We start from the raw sequence: 5,520 nt of genomic DNA, 5'->3' as shown, positions 1-5,520 counted from the left end.
CTGCCCCCCCGACCGGGCTGCGATTCAAACCCCCGGCGGCACCTCGACCAATCCCGCGCGGGCCGCCGGCCGAGCGGCAGCCTCTTCTCCCAATCGCGTCTCCCCGAAGGCCCGCGGCTCGCCCGGTCTCGAGGACAAGCAGCCAATAGCGCCTCTGGAAGGAACAAAGAAGGCGGGGCAAGGGCGAAGGGGTGCGGCCGAGAGCCCCGCCCCCTCATTTGCCTTGTGCAGCTTCTGGAAGTGCGTTTGGGGTTCCGGGGTGGGGAGGCGGCGGCGTCTCCTGTGGTGGGTATCCGGTCGGCGGGCGGGTCAGTGGCCGAGGACTCCGCCTCTGAGCAGTGGGCGGTTGTCCTGGGGAATCTTCGAGCCCGCGGAAGGCGCGCGGGGTGCCGGAAGCCCGAGGTCCGCTGCCGATGTAGCCCTTCTCGGGTCCTGCGTCTCAGATTTGCTCTCGGTGATGCTGGGAGACTCAGGGCCGATCGGGAGTCTAGGGCTGAGAAAACGCCCTCTGTATATTAGCTCTTTTCTCCTTGACATCTGAGCCCTGTGAGCCGCTGGGAATGGTACTCACTCCCGCTACAACGATGGGCGCCAGACCTACTCGAGAATCTGGGGCGGGGAGGGGTGCTGGAAGCTGCTACTTGGGGGACAAAAAATTGCAAGCGATTGTGCATACGATTTTTAAAAGGTACAGGTAGACCACAAGGTAAACATCTGGAGACATGACATTGCCCCTGGAGAGGAGAGGCTGCAGCCCTGGCACTTGATGGCCAGCAGGGTAGTGCACGCTGTCCTCCAGACATAAAACAGTAAATACTGCTCGAGACTTAAGCTTCTAGCACCATCGTGCAGACAAAGCACGGAAACTCTTAATAGGGCGACAGACCTGAATGAAGGTCAGTGTTCTCAACCTTGACGGTACAGGTATAGTTATAGCTGAGAGGAGAAGACAGCAGTGCCAATATCTGTCTAACGTTGATGAAACAGAACAAAAAATAGAGGTTTGAGTATATTATTGAAAGAATATCTATAGAACATAAGGTAATAACAATCAGAAATTCAGAGAGAGGGAAGAGAAGGGGCGTAGTATGAGTTAAACCCTGATCTATCTTAGCAGTGAGTTGACAGATAATAAATACCTTAAGTTGATAATTCAATAAATCATTTCCACAGATATGGAGAGAGCTGTCAGAACTAAATATGGGAAGTAGTTAAGTCCTCCTCAGGGGAGGGGCGAGTTGGGGTTGGGGACTTTGGCTTTTTATTGTAAACCCTTCTGTGATCTTCTTTTTTTACCACTTTGTACACATTACTGGGATGAAAAATAAGGGAAATAGTAGGGAAGGCGTTGTAGACTCTCAAACTACGTTTGTCTTTTTAAAGACTTGGGTAATTTGGAGGGGAAAAACTCACCCCGAATAATTCTTGTGGGTAGTAAAATTTAGGGTGTCTACTGCCTCCCCATCCTTGCTCAAGTCAGTGTAACCTCATGCTGATGCTGTGAGGGTCAAAGAGCTTGACTCCAGGGTCACCTTTTACATAGGCTGTAGGCCACTGCCCTTGAAATCTGGCCAAGGACAGAAGACCTCCCCATTGTGTGGTTGTTGCCTCAAGTTTTGCCCTTTGATCCTTAACAAAGACTGCTTAATAGAGTGGAAAACAATGGGTCTGGAGTCAGAAAAGCTAGGGTTCTAGCCATAGTTGGTACCAGCAGAGAAGCCTTTTGCCAAATGGTTTGCAGGTGAGATTGCCTCTTTGCCTTGCTCACAGAGTTAGCAGGATCAAAGAGAAACACTACGAAGAAGTATTTTGTGCCCTTTTTAAATGTAAAGCTGTGTCATTGTTACTGATAGTGGTTAAAGTGCAGGTACCCTTGGGGACAAATATGAGCATCAAAATAAATGATAATAATGGATTATAACCCATCGAATAAAGGAAGAATCCATGAATCCATACTAGTATACATAAATAAATGGGAGAGAAAAGAAGGCTCTTTCTGTAGGATACCAACCAAAAAATGTAGAAGGAATCACAGTGCTAGAAAGTAATAATAAAAGAGGAATGGTAATTTCACAAATCCCTTTCTTCTGAATCCAGATATACTAAAAGGCAAAATGTTACTGATCTGCTTTTTATTGTTAGATTAAGAAGAAAGCTAGGTCTCCTATAAATCCTCCATTACGCTAGTTGTTAATATTCAGGTAGAGATATTAGTCCAGAGTCAAAATAAAATCATTTAAAACCAACTATCCAAATCACTACAGATAGAGCCCTTTGAAAAGAGAGAAAATTGGGTTTAGGGTTTGCTAATAGTGATTTGTGGAAGCTCAAGGGCCAAAATCATGCACCTGACTGCATGATCATCACTGATCTGGAAGGTTGAAAGTGCTGGCTGTTTGCTCCATGGCAAACAGAAGCTCATTCTAACTCCAAATGGAAAAAGTGTATTGGAACTTTCTAGAAGGAAGGAAGGAAGGAAGAAAGAAAGAAAAAAAAGAAAAATCCATCTGGAGAATTAAAGTTATTGATAGTTTCAAATAACAACCAAACAACACACCCCACAAGCTTTTATGCCCTTTGGTGTGTTATCGGGTTCTTCTTAAGGACACTATTTAAGGAAACTTCCCCCCACCACCCCCCGGAAAATCTTAAACAAAAATTGCATTGAAAAAGTAGTGCTAGTTTTCCGCGCTAAATTTGGAGGGATCACCGTTATTCTTTTAAAGTCTACTTAGTCATAGCTTAGAAGCAATAATAAGTAGCCTCTTCGGTGACATTGATATTATTTGGTTTTGTAGTAGGTTAGTAAATAGCTACCCAAGTTGATTCCAAAAGGAGGATTTGGGGCATTCATTTAATAATTCATTACTATTTAGTGCACTTGCCCAGCCTAATCACTACATCATTTTGCGACTTTTAAAGTCTATATAAAACATTTTGTGATGAAGATGATCCAGCTTTAGAAATTCTTTGTCTTTGGTTGTAAAGATACAATGCACTTGTTCTTTTGAGTTTTTTTGCTATAATCAATTCATGTAAGGAGAGTTTTTAGATAGTAGTGGTGGCTTTAAAAAAGTTATAAGTGATGATTTTCAGTTTGATACTTATAAAAATTAGTATTTACTATGATGACAGTAACAGAAAGCAAAATATTGATAACTTCTTTTGCAGAAGGAATTATAAGGAAGATTTTTACTTCCTCCTCTCAATATATAAAAACAAAGAGTTCAGACTACAGAGTTTTGCATAATGCTCTTAAAACCTTATATTCTTATGTTTCAGACAGGCTGGGTACTTAACTTAAATTCTTTGAAAAAAATTTTCAATTCAAATCAGGCAGCTTATGACCCTTTCAGAATTTTGAGTTTATGAATACTTACCTTCTGACTTAATGATAGATCAGTTTAGAAGGGTGTGGCATGCTTCTTGTTTTAGCATGCCCGAAATAAAGCTAAGGAAAAAACAAAGAGTGCCTAGATTTTTGTAGGCTAAATTTGTATCTTAGCTTTTGGTTCTATCGACTCCCTTGTTTTTGACCATCTTAGTAACAAAGCGACCTCTAACCTCAGTCTTCATTCTCACGTAAGCCAAAAGAAACTCCCTAGAGATCTTTACCAGTACTTCCCAGCTTTTTCAAATCTGAGAATTACCTTTTAAAGCCAAAAATGTTGGCTGACCTCCTCACAATAGTACTTGTACTTTTCAAGTGTTTGAGAACTGCATTATGACAAAAAAAAAATCGTATTTGTATTTGATCATTACAGCAGAATCTACAAACATTTTAAGAATGCAAGTAAACATGTAGGCAAAATATTCTTTATTCAGTCTACAGACAGTGCTTGCTATGCAAATGGGTTTGATAACCCCTTTTGATAATTTTAGGGCCCTACCACTCAGAGAATTAGAATCATTCTTGGGTCTCCCCGGTGCAAAGTGAAGCTTAGGGACTTTAAATAATTTGATAATCTGAACCAAATGCCTACTTCCTCTTTCTGACTTGCCCTCCCTTTCCCTAAGAAATTTGGCAATATAGACTGAAGTGTCTGCTTAATTCTGTTCCTGAGTCTACAAAGTTAAAGCAGAGGCCCAAGGATTATCCAAGCAAATGACATCCCTCGAGTTATTTACATATTTGTCTGTTTTCTGATTAAGATTGTGGAGACCTGGTCAAATATTCCAGTAAGCCAGAGATAAAACAGGAAGATCATAGTGTTCTCGTAAAACTATACTCAAGATTAGAAGGAAGATAACTCTATGCCTACTTCTTGCTTGGGTAGCCTTTTCTTGTTTTCCAATTGTGAAAATCAAAAGGTAAGACAATGGGTTAGATTTAAGAGGGGCCTGTACATCAGAGCAAGGATCAGAATGTGTTATTTTTATACCCATCTTAGATATATCCTTTGGGTCAAAGCTACATTGTCTGTCAGGAGAAGATCAAGACTAAATCTTCAAATGCAAGTCTGTACTACTGAATGGACTTTATAGTAAGATGAAGGGCTTGCTTCTGTATCTTCTCTCTGACCTTAGCAAAAGGCTGTCACTTTGTTCTTTTTCTGTTGCACCCTCCCAAATAGAGAGGATAATAATACCATAAACCCATCTCCCTGACCACTAGTTAAGCTTGTCCAAACTGTTGGATAAATCCCACTTTATAAGTTAGAAGAGATAATAAAAATATAAGTAGAGTCACACTCCATGCAAATTAGGGTTCCTGGCAATATCTCAAAAACATATTGATTGAATGATTAAAGAAAGTGTTAAATCTGGTGACATATCCACAGAGAGTAGTTTTGGACTCTTAATTAACTAAAATTAACTAATGTCCAGTAGAATTTTGCCACCCACCAGCTATTGTATGCAAACAGTGAATTTAACTTTTTTTTTTTTTAAACAAAGGAAAGAAGAGTTCCTCTGCATGGAATATGACACTTTTAAATATGCAACCCATCGCTTGGGCATACTCTATGATAACATTAGGGACTGAAATGCTAAACTCTGTCTTCAGTTTCTACTATGTGAAACTTTTTCTACATCTGTACAAGATTTCGGATATGGCCTTTTATCAAGCCCAGGTGAGATGGAATGTTTACTGTCCTTTCACGTAGGTCAGACCTTCTCCTCCTTCACAGTTGTGTATTGTTGTAATTTGCCAAAGAGCTGCTTCTTCAACACAGCTGAAAGAATTATCAGAAAAAGTTATTCATGCCCAGGTTTCTCTGCTTGAGGGCAAAGAAAGATCTTCTAAAAGATTGCCACTGAAAACATAAAGGCTTTAGAGTTTAAAGGATAAGCTTTGGTTATCTGGAAAATTACATAGGAACAATCAGTAATATTATTAAGATATTTATATCCTTGAAAAGGCCCATAGTGTTCACAAATTGTATCGTAACTCATGACCAATTAGGTCAGGCTGGATAGAGTTCATGGTTTTAAAACTCTCATATTTTATAATGTTAGCCATTTATTACCACCAATAACATACTTATTAGATCCATTTTGAGACGATAAACATTGATATTT

The sequence above is a fragment of the Eulemur rufifrons genome, chromosome 14 (genome assembly GCF_041146395.1).
Source record: "Eulemur rufifrons isolate Redbay chromosome 14, OSU_ERuf_1, whole genome shotgun sequence".
Lineage (NCBI taxonomy): Eukaryota > Metazoa > Chordata > Mammalia > Primates > Lemuridae > Eulemur > Eulemur rufifrons.
This window is presented reverse-complemented; position numbering follows the sequence as displayed.